The sequence below is a fragment of the Saccopteryx leptura genome, chromosome 5, assembly GCF_036850995.1.
Source record: "Saccopteryx leptura isolate mSacLep1 chromosome 5, mSacLep1_pri_phased_curated, whole genome shotgun sequence".
Lineage (NCBI taxonomy): Eukaryota > Metazoa > Chordata > Mammalia > Chiroptera > Emballonuridae > Saccopteryx > Saccopteryx leptura.
In genome coordinates, this window is record NC_089507.1 from 114,551,138 (window position 1) to 114,563,464 (window position 12,327).

Genomic DNA, 12,327 nt, shown 5'->3' on the forward strand with positions numbered 1-12,327 from the left:
AAATTAATACTCAGAAATCAGTGGCATTTATATACACCAACAATGAAAGATCAGAAGGAGAAATTAAGGAAACAATCCCCTTCACTATTGCAACAACAACAAAAAAAATAAAGTACTTAGGAGTAAATTCAACCAACAAGTTTAAAGACTTGAAAAATTATAAAATATTTATAAAAAAAATTAAGAAATATACAAAGAAGTGGAAGCATATACCATGTTCACAGATAGAAAGAATAAACATCATTAAAATGTCTATATTACCCAAAACAATTTATAAATTCAATGCAATACCAATTAAAATACCAATGACATACTTCAAAGATATTGAACACATATTTCAAAAATTTGTATGGAACCAAAAAAGAATATAAACAGCCTCAGCATTCTAGAAAAAGAAAAATAAAATCACACTTCCTGATATCAAGTTATACTACAAGGCCATTTTACTCAAGACAGCTTGGTACTGGCATAAGAACAGGCATATAGACCAATGAAAGAGAACAGAGAACCCAGAAATAAACCCACACATTTATGGACAATTAATATTTGACAAAGGAGGTAAGAGCATACAATGGAGTAAAGACAGTCTCTTTAACAAATGGTGTTGGAAAAATTGGATAGCTAACTGCAAAAAATTGAAACTAGACCAACAACTTACACAATTCACAAAAAATTAACTCAAAATGGATAAAAGACTTAAATGTAAGTTGTGAAACCATAAGCATCTTAGAAGAAAACATAGGCAGTAAGCTCTCTGACATCTCTTGCAGCAATATATTTCCTGATTTATCTCCACAGGCAAGTGAAATAAAAGACAGGATAAACAAATGAGATTATATCAAACTAAAAAGCTTTGTACAGCTAAAGACAATATGAACAAAATATAAAGAGAAACCATACAATGGGAAAACATATTCGACAATATGTCTGATAAGGGGTTAATAACCAAAATTTATAAAGAACTTGTAAAACTCCAACACCAGGAAGATAAACAATCCAATCAAAAAATGAGCAAAAGAAATGAATAGACACTTCTCCAAAGAGGACATACAGATGGCCAATAAGCAGATGAAAAAATGTTCAATGTCACTAATCATTAGAGAAATGCAAATTAAAACCATAATGAGGTATCACCTCATACCAGTCAGAATGGCGCTCATTAACAAACATCACATAATAAGTGCTGGCGAGGATGTGGAGAAAAGGGAACACTCCTGCATGGCTGGTGGGAATGCAGACTGGTGCAGCCACTGGGGAAAACAGTATGGAGATTCCTCAAGAAATTAAAAATGGATCTGCCGTTTGACCCAGCCATCCCACTTTTAGGAATATATCCCAAGAACATCATATCATGGATTCAAAAGAAGAAATGCACTCCCATATTTATGGCAGCATTGTTCACAATAGCCAAGATCTGGAAACAGCCCAAGTGTCCATCAGTGGACAAGTGGATGAAAGAGCAGTGGTACATATGCACAATGGAATTCTATGGGACCATAAAAAAGAAGGAAATTTTACCTTTTGGGACTACATAGGTGAACCTGGAAACTATTATGTTAAGTGAAATAAGCCAGGCAGAGAAAGAAAAATATCATATGACCTCATTCATTTGAGGAATCCAATGAGGAACGGAATAGAGACAGAGGAGGGTATCAAAGGGACCAGCATAAAAGAGGACAGAGAAAGGAGATGATAGGATGGGATAATCTTGAAGGGAGGGAGCAAGGGAGATGTTGAGGGGAATATGGGGGAGGGGAGATGCATTCGGGGCAACACTAGAGTCTATGTAAACACAATAAATTAAAATCAATATAAAAAAATTTGATATTTTTTAAATAATGGAAGAAATTTTTTTTTTAAAGTTCATAACTACAATGATGATTATCACAAAACTCAGATGAGCTCAGAAATTTAAAAGTGATGACTCAGTTGTCACATTCAGGATTCTAAAGAGAGAGAGTCTAAAAACAGTCAAACCAATTCCTGTGATGATTTGGATTCTCAGGGTTTGCAGCATTCAGCATAACCTTATCCCAAATCATGTGTGATGAGAAATTTAGTCCATGCTCCTCCTGATAATTTACAAAACAATTGATAAAAGAAAGCCCGCAGAGCTTTAAGTCTGTGCTTCCTCTACAGCCAAACCACTGCAGGGTTAGCCTGAGTGTAGTGGGCGGTCAGAGGTCAAATGCAGGGTGCAGCAGACTGAAGATGATGAATGCATTCCATACACCTCAATGCTAGGAACTAATTCATTCAGTAAGGACAAAACCACCTCAGGTAACCACTCGCAGCCCTACTTCCTCAGAGACTATTTCCTAAGCTCTCTCCAATTTTCAAAACATTTATTGGAAGAAGATACTAACTACCAATTTGCTGTAAATGTGAACTATCGTATTGAGGAAGTTTTCTTCTACTCTAGATTTGCTGAGATTTTTTTCTTTTTAAAGTATGGAATGTATGTTGGATTTTTGTCAGTTCTTTTCCTGTATCTTTTGAGATGATTATTTATTTTACTTTCTTTAGCATATTAATATGATTGAATCACATTGATTTTTAAATTTTATTTTCAACTATAATTAAAGATACATGCACCCCTATAGTCACTGTAGCATTGTTTACAATAGTCAAGATATGAAAACAACCCAAGTGATCATTCAGTGGATGAATGGATAAAGAAGTGGTGCTTACACACAATCATACAATAGAATATTACTAAGTCATAGGAAGAATGAAATATTGCGATATGCAACAACATGGATGGTCCTAGAGGGTATTGCTTTGAGTGAAATGAGTCAGAGAAATAAAAATACCATATGATTTTATTTATATGTGGAATCTGAAGAGCAAAATAAACAAACAAACAAAACAGAAACATTGATGATTATATGTTAAATCAGCATTTTTGCAATTAATCCCACTTGGTCATACTACATTATATGTTTATACGTTGTTGGAGTTGATTTTCTAAAATGCTGTTTAGAACTATGTGCATGTTCTTTAGAAATATTGTACTAAGCTTTTTCATAAATGTCTTTGCTTTTGATCTCAGGGTAGTGCTGGCCTCACCAAGTAAGTTGAGGTGTGTTTTCTTTTTTTCTGAAAGACTTTGTGTAGAATTAGTACAGTATTTTTCTTCCTTAGACAGTTGGCAGAATTCACAGATGTAGTCATCTGAGCCTGGAACTTACTCTGTGGGAAAGTTTTAAACAACAAATCCAATTTATTTAATAGATAAACTTATTTTTCAGTTATCTGACTATTTTTAAAACCTCTTTTTGTTATTAGTTTATCATTTCTTTTAGTGTTGGTCAAAGAACATCATCATTTATGTTACTTGGATCCTGTTAAATGTACTGAGATTCTTTTCCTGACAGAATGTAGTTTAATCTTGGCAAATACACCGTGTGTGTGCATATGAAGATTATTTACTCTAAATTTTTGGCTGGAGTGTTCTATAGATATCAATTAGCTCGAGTTGGTTGTAGTGTTGTTCAAATATTCTATATCTTAATTGATTTTCTGTCTACTTTTTTTTTACCAATTATTAAAAAGTAAGTATAAAAATTTGTGATTATAAATGTCAACATTTATTTCTCCTTACTTTTTGCTTCATGAATTTTGAAGCTGTTTCATTACATACATAATTGTTTAAAATTATTTCCTCTTGATCAATTATCTTCTTTATTATTATGAAATGACCTTTTACATCCTTGTAAATATCATTTGCCTTGAACTCTACTTTGTCTAATTCTAATATAGTCATTCTAGCTTTTTAAAAATTAATTTTTGCACAACATATTTTTATAATTATTTTACTTTTAAACTGTTTTACTATTTAAACTATTTTTACCTTTATATATAAAGTGTAATTTTTGTACACAGCATTTACAGGGGTCTTGCTTATTTTTTTTAATTTAATGACCTTTGCCTTTTAACTGAGGTATTTAAATATTTATATTTAATATAATTATCAATGTAGATAAAAGGAAATCTATTATATTGTTACTAGTATATTATTTGTCCTATCTGTTCTTTTTTTTTTTCCTCTCTCTCTCTTTTTATGCTTTGGTTTTGGCCAACTGCACATTTTTTTATGATTCTATTGCATTCCTTCTAATCATTTCAGTTGGTTTTTCCCCTAGCTTCAGATAGTTCTCTCATATGCAGAATCTGGCCAAGTCTTGGATGCTGGACATCTCCAGGGTTCTCAATCTCCCCCCCTACCTCTTTCTCTCTCTCCAGCTCCCTCCTAACAATGTGATGTTCTACGAGTTCTAGCTGCCTTAGTTTCCTGAACTCTCAGCTTAATCTCCTTAACACTCTGACACTACCAGGCTTTGCCAGGGTTTTTCTTCCCTGCACAGAAGTATGTAGGTAAAACTGGGACAAGAGCTGGGACATCAAGGACTTACCTCATTTGTCTGTCATCAATCAGGTATTGTTGTCTGATGTCCAATGTCTTGAAGACTTGTTTCGAATGTTTTGTTTATTTTGGTTTCTTGGTTGTTTCGATCAGGAGGCTAAATCAAATTTCGTCTACTATGTCTTTGCCAGAAGTGATTCTGAGTAGAAAGTGGTGTTACTAACAATCGTGAGTTATTCTCATGCGCATTCCACATGTTTTTAAAGTATGAGTCTGAAGATTTTCTGAAACTTTTCACAGAATGTCCTGCAATTCATAGCAAAAATGGTTGGAACTTGTTCTTATGTTAATTAGCTTCAAAATTCATAGTGTCATTAAAAATGTAACCCAGAAACCAATAGCAATTCTGGCTCCAGTTGAGCAATCTCTGCAAACACTAAGGTAACTTCACTCTTTCAAGAGGTTAGTTAAAAGCAATGCCTGTTAGATTTATTTCATTTTTAGGAAAAAGAGACATCATTGTGGCTTAACAATTACTTAAATCCCTCGTTGATGTAGTCTTATCTTAATCTATAAGCACAGGTCTATGTTTTGAAGACTATTATATTGAAGGAAATAAATATATTACTGTTATTGGTAGCTAAATGTGTACTCCAGTGCCTGCAAGATAAAAATACAAAACTAATTTGTCACCATATGTTATCATCAGAAAATATATCTTCCTTGTAGTGTACTCTAAAAATATTACCTTAATAATTCACAACTATTGGCTTTTAAAAGAGAGATGAAGAAAGTCATGTAAATATGCTTACATTTCCCATGTCATTTTTTTTAAAAGGTACTTTTTTTCTTAGTTACTTTCTTAGGTACTTTCTCTCTTATTCTATGATATATTTATCATAAATCAGCAATTTTCCTTTACTCTCTTTTCCAAACCCTTCAGTTTTCAAGAGCATCTGATTTTAGCAATGCCAGTGCTAAAATTAGGAGCTGTGTCTCAACATTCTCCAGAGCAAATTGTTAGTGACTATCCAGCTTTTGCTTTTTCTGCACAGTTGATCTTTGCCTCTCAGTTATCTCATTTTTAAATGAATTTCCCAAATTCTTCAGGTATGACAGGTATATAATAGATAAATTCATACATTTACATTTGAATACATATTATATAAGCACAAATATAAATTATATATTAGATTAGAAGAATACATATATATGTATGAATGTGTGTCTGTATAGATAAATAAACAGATGATAGATAGATAGATATTATATATTTTTTGCCTGGCCTTAATGTTCTTACTTTTAAGAAAAGTTTAAAAAGAGAAAAAAAACATTAAATGTGAAGAACAAAAAGTCATTTGGCTCCCTGGGTGGGAGGGGTTGCACAGATCTATCAGGTGTTGAACTCTGGCTCCCATTCTCTTGAAGCCAGAGGCCCTGGGAGGGATGCCGATGGGAGTCTTCATAAGCCACTGACTTTCTCCACCTTCTTTTTTCTGCAACCCAGAACAGAATATAATCCCCACTTTAGTCTTCATGTATCAATTTACAAAGCCCTAACTGACCTCAAGAATCTGAGAGTCTCTCTGCTTCTGGAACACTCTGCGATGTGTCTACTCCCCGTCCCTGCACTGACTTCCCTAGAGCTCTGTGTCCTTGGTAGCCCTCGGCCTGCGCTTGGCTTCCAGCTTCTGAGGACAGACATGAGCTGCTGCCTGGATTTTCACGTTGACCTTTTCCGGTGTGTTCACCCTGAGAGAAGTGGATCACCCATAACCATTGGTCCCTCAGCTTCCTGAATGCCTTCCCATGATTAAATTTTTAGCTTCTCCATTTCTACACGTTTGTGTCAGTGGCACACTGAATACGCCCATTTTTCTTCTGCAAATCACTCCCTTCCTTTAGGGGATGCTTATGGCCATGGAGGCAGGACAAACCAAACCAGGGAAACAGAGGTTCACAGAGGTGGAAGCTGCCTACCCACTGACCTACTCTACCTTTACCTTCTGCCACAAATTAAGATGAGGGAGGGAAGAAGGGAGGTGAGAGCAGGGAAAATGGCATGGACACTGAATTGAGGCAGGGCTTTCGAGAAGCAAAAGAATAGATTCTCAACATGTTTCAGTGACATGGTAGAAAACTGAATGAGTTGAAGGGGAGGAGTCTGGGGAATTGGAGAGGAAGGAAAGAAGACACCTAATTACTTAGGGAGCTGGATGTGACAGTGTTTTATCACAGTAAGAAAAACCCTGTTTTCCTAGGACCATTTCAGCACCTAGTTCTATGAAATGTCTAGCAATCCTTTTTCTTTCTTTTCCCAACAAATGTCTGTAGATGTGTAGGCTTACTGTAAACTGCTTTCATCAGGCAAAAGGTGTTGTTCCTTCAACACTTTCCAGGATACCCATTTCAAAATTCTGTGTATGAAAACAGGGCACACACACGAGGACACGGTTGCATGCTACTTTAATGGGAGAGAAAGGAGAAAACTGAGACAAGAGCTGGAAGTTAAGCATAGATGTTGCACATTTTATGTGAGGTGGGGTCTACACGCAGCATCTTGCAGCATGCCATGTGCCAGCAAAGAGAACATGCAAACACTGATCATTGTGAGAAAACACACATGTTGAGCTTGATTATACAGTCCATATGTGTGCAAAACACCAGTCCACATGGTGGGAGTTTGGTTTTCAGACATGGCAACCTTGTACACAATTGATGGTTACCTCTCTAGCTTCCCCATGAATAGGATGCTTTATCAAGTGCCTTGTGGCTTCCTGTAGCATCTGAAGTCCTTGCTTAAATCTTCTCTTGCTGTTTGTTCTCTTTGCTTTGCTGGTCCATTTACGAGAAAATGAGCAGGTTACACCTATGTCACCAATGGTACACTTGCTATTTATTTATATCCTTTATTTAGAAATCAGTCAGCTAACTCACCACAGTATTGAAAAGTGCATGCCAGTCTACCGATATTCATTTCTATTTCTCTTGTAAGGAAAAAAAAGCATCTTCTCTCTGTATTGGGACAATAATAGAGTGAGTTACCTTTTTTTTTTTACTTCAGAATGAATGAACTAAGCTTCTTCTGCCAGAATGAGAAGGAAGAGTTGACTGGCCATTTTCAAGGTTACATGTCAGTTAGTTATATCCTGAAGAAAGTTCCACAGGCTTGTGATTGCCTATTTCTATGTTGTAGATACAATAGGGGGAAAGAAAAGTGAAATATAGTCCATGCTAACTCCACCACTCAGCATCTTAAATATTTTTCTTCTTTCTTGTTATGCACCATCATTGATGCAGAGCTGACATCCAGTGCATAGATGACAAGGCTCAGAGGTAGGATGGTGGGATGGGAAAGAACGTCAAGGAAGACAGCTAAGTCTTTCCAAGTTTAAAAGACCAGATCTGAGGACATAAGGTCTACATGTTGTTAGATATATAATTGATTATAGTTTTTGAGCATATTTTAAACACAGCGCTCTTGAATATTTCCTCACAAGTGCTTCACAAGTACTTTTTTAAAAGATGATTAAGACTTCTATACCATTTATAGGATGTCCAAAACTATTTAGCAACACTAGTTGGAAATTTTCCTAAAGTTGGCCCAGTTAATTAGGACAGACTATTAGACACTCTCAATTTCACAGTGTGGTAAAAATTTCATAGACACTTTTGTTGGCTTGTGTGCCCAATGCACAGACACACACATTTTCTATTGGTGGCATAAGGAAATGAAATGACATCTTAATTAGTGTCAGGAAGTATGAACTCCAGACCTGACTGTGCTATCAGCATGTGGCCTTGGGCCAGTCACTTAACTTCCCCAGGCCGGGACCTCCTGCTCTTGAAATGACTGTGAGAGAAGGGGCTCAGCTGAGGCCTTTCCCTTCAAGGTCCTTTGTGAGAGATTTGCTTTTAACTCCTTCCTAAGCACCTGTGACACAGCATTCCCTGAGAGGAGGGGCTGTCTCTAGGAGAATTATTTTGTTTTTATTTGCACTTGTCTTCCCATGAAATGTTTGTCCAGGTCCCAAGTGTAACTTTAATCAGACTTAAAATAATAAATACCTGTTACAATGTATACCTCTTAAAAATGAGAACCTAGAGAAAATTTTTTTTCTGAATTTCATAAAACATTATTTTCTGAGACATTTATCTCTCAGATGAGAGAAAAAATTTCAGTATTTTAGACAAACAGAAAGAATTCAAGTATATTTAGTTCAGTTTATTTTTTTGTCTTGATTTTGCTGCCGATGTTTTGAGTCTAAATGTGAATTAATTTGTCAACAAGTTCAGAGTTCCAATAACAATACATTTTTAAAAAATCCATATCTAAAGAGTATGACTCTTACCTGGGCTGCTGTGGTTGACATATTACCTCCTATTTCTCTCTTTCAATAGTGGCAGTGTCCTGAGGGGGATTGGCATTTATCTCTGTAGGAAGCTGGATTCCACTTTACTTTTTCTTCGGTCTTACCATATCATTTACCAGCACGTTATCTCTGTTACAGAAAATAAATGAAATTTCAGGCTTTTGATGAAATGTCATGTTGAAATAGATGGTCCAAAAGTCTATTTTACATGACTGACTCCTGTCTGAAAAAGGACATGATAAATGTTTCATGCATATAAACTGAAGAATGATGGATTTAATGATCATACCCTTACCAGGGAATGTTATTTGGGAATAATTAAATGTTCCATCATTTGCAAGTCTAAACAGTCCATTGTTACTTCCTGTTTTGGTCTGTCAACAGATCCTTCCATTTTCTAAAGGGAATTTATCATTAAAACAATTAAAGTGATAGCAAGCATCCCACCAGAGAGTGTTGGCATGGACACATTGCACGGGGCTCTCATTCACAACCACAGTCTAGGAAAACTTAATTTCTATATGAGTCTGCTTCACGAATGAAAAACATGACAAGCATTGTTTAAAGGCTACAGGTAGATATTAATCTTCAGGTATTAAATAGGTTCTCTGCTTGAAGAGTTGCATAAGCTTTTTGTCGGATGAAAAAGCACATGGAATAAAAATAAAATCATACAAAAACTGTTTTATAATTAAATAATGATGTCACAATTTTTTGCTGATCCTTATATTGTTGAGCTTGTTATACTTTAAATTCCTTTTTAAATCTTAACTATTGTCAAGCATTTCAAAATAATCTTATATGTGAAGATACTTTATATAAGTACTCATATATATATATATATACTCATTATATATATATATATAAAGATGCTTTAATAAAAAATTTAATATTTGACTACTGTAGGTCTTGGTCTTTTAGGCTGCAAAATGGTGGTGGAAAGAAGGTGTTGAACTAGAGAATATATTCCTTGAGATATTTCAATATATTTGTATTAAATTTTTAAAAAGTCATTAGAAAGAATGTAGACGTTTTATAAAGATCCCTACTGTCATGAACATAAATTGAGGTTTTCAGTCCCGGTACAAGCTAATCCAAAAAAGAAATAAAAAATTTAATGTCACATTAACACTTTCACTCATTTTCCATACTGACATTGCCAATACCAATACAGTCTAAATGTACAGACTCTCAAGCGACAATGTATACAGCCTTTCTTCATCCTCTGTACTGAGATATACAAGTTTAAGGGCCAAACAATGCCACATATCCAGGCTTCAGACACCGTCTAAGTTGGGGCACTCACTTGTTCAAAGTACGTTTGAAACACCAACAAGTGATCACTTATGTACAATAATGGGAAGTACATTTTTGAAAAAATGAAATTTTGGTAGAATAACATAGCAGAAGAATAGCAGGTCACTAGTGTAAGGTATCAACCAATTTATTTCAGCCAGTTGAAGTCCATGTTCTAAAATCTGAAACGTGGTTATGTTTCTGTAGTTCCAGAGCTTCCTGTCATGTCAGCATCTATGAAGCAAAGAAGGCCTAGGTGAAAAGGTTTTATTTCTCACAACTGCTGTATCATTAATGCTTAGGACCTCAACAGCATCCTGGAAGTCTGAGAAATGTTCATGCATAAGGGGATTGCCTTCACTGACTTAAAATTAGTCCATATAATGAATGAAGACTTTCAGAAAGTAAACAGGTTGAAAAAATACATTGAAGGAGGCAAATGTAGCCTCTGCCTTTATAGAGCTATGGACTCAGGAATTCTCTCAGTTAGGAAATCTTGCAGAGAAGTTATTTTCTTTCTCAAAATTCAGTGAGGGCAACATCCCTTTCTCCAGGGCTGTATACTTTTATCATCACTGCCTTGTCAATCATCTGCTCTATCTACTTCTGGTAAATGTGCACCCTCATCACCACCTGCGTGGTTCATCACCTCAGAGACACAATCAAAATGAGACATGGCTCCATCTGAACCACCTTCCCAGTCTTCCCAATTACTGATTCCCTTACTAAGCCAATGCAGCTTTGCCCTTTCTTTCGCTAACCTTAGCCATGACTGGCCAGATTCTTCTTTTCCTAAACAACGTTGTATTGATTTGTTTGTTCTTCTATGCTTGGAATCCTTTAGATCGATACAGTTAATCCATGAAAATGTTTAAAATCATCACTTCATCCAATACAACTGAATGTAAGTTTAGATTCTTCAAATTGTACACTAACATTTTTACTGTCTTCAACACTGAATTCATTGAAGACACAGTCCCTTCAATACCACTTGGCAGAAGCAAGCTGCATTGTGGACGGGTTAGGGGGTTGAAAGAATGGGTGGGCGGGCCTTTCCCGCAGCAGGACTGGGCCATGGGTTCCTCTCCCTGACCCTTGGTGTGGCCTCTTCTCACTTCCCTCAGATGATAACAACAGGGGCTCCACCTGGGTCCCCAGCATGTACAGTGTGGGGAGAGTTGCTCCTGCCATCGGGAAAACAGGAGAAGGTAGGAAAAAGGAATGAACATGCATGTGTGCCAGCCACCAAGGGTTGTGATAGTTATATTTAAATAATATATTATTTACATGTATTTATATCAGATTAATTGCTTCTTAGCCTTTTGGCTAAGATAAAGTATATTTATATCAGATTAATATAACTTCTTTTTCATGAAATACTTCTTTTTATTTTATTTACAAGACAAGAAAAAAATTTCCCAAACTCTATTAAAGTGTTTGTCCTCATGTTTTAGATCTTTGTGCACCTTTCTCTCTCTTTCCCTCTTTAGCTAGATAGATAGATAGATAGATAGATAGATAGATAGATAGATAGATAGATAGATTGTATGTAGATATAACAATCTTAAATAATGGCATTGTCAATGCATTAGTAAAATATATGAATGACAAATTATGTAACTGTTGTGTTAAAGGCTCCCAATCCTTATTACTTGTACAATTATGTTTACATGAATTGTTTTCATATAACTATGTTATATGGTTACTTACATTAATTAGTCAACACTTCACTAGTTCTGTGACGAGGTCCTAGAAGTAAACATGACTAGATAAATAATCAGGAAAGCTTGGTCACATTCCTGACCAAATTGTATCATTGAACTATTGATTCAGATATTACCCAATTAATTGTGAAGATTACTGAAAACACCAGATGAATCATCCCACGGCTAACAGATTTGGACTGCCTTGTATGTGCTGTGTGATCCATATGTGGAAGCCTGAACATTTATAGATAGGTAGGACAGGCTGGGCATGGCCAAATGGCTTTTCCAAGTTAGGGAAATCATGGCTGGCCATTTAAAACTATATTTCAGTGTAGTGGCAAAGGCAAAGCAATGACTAAACTACACGTAATCTAATTCAAGCAGCAGTATTCATGGAGTAGGTAATGCATTGAAAACTACACTCTGATTTCAAGAATTCTGTATTGAAGGTTTTCAAGCTCAAGGTGAACAGACTTTCTTGCAATCCTATTGGTTACTTTCCTTAATTCAAGTGTAATCAGCTGTCTTATGGATTTGGAACTGCCCAACGCAGTTCCCCTCATTGGAGCAAGGCCATCTGAAGATG

The 12,327-nt window shown here is 35.6% G+C and overlaps 1 pseudogene; it reads right to left on the minus strand.

Moving 5' to 3' along the window:
* Positions 1 to 5,932: 5,932 nt before the first annotated feature.
* Positions 5,933 to 11,046, minus strand: LOC136406542 (prostaglandin E synthase 3 pseudogene; annotated as a pseudogene).
* Positions 11,047 to 12,327: the final 1,281 nt, after the last annotated feature.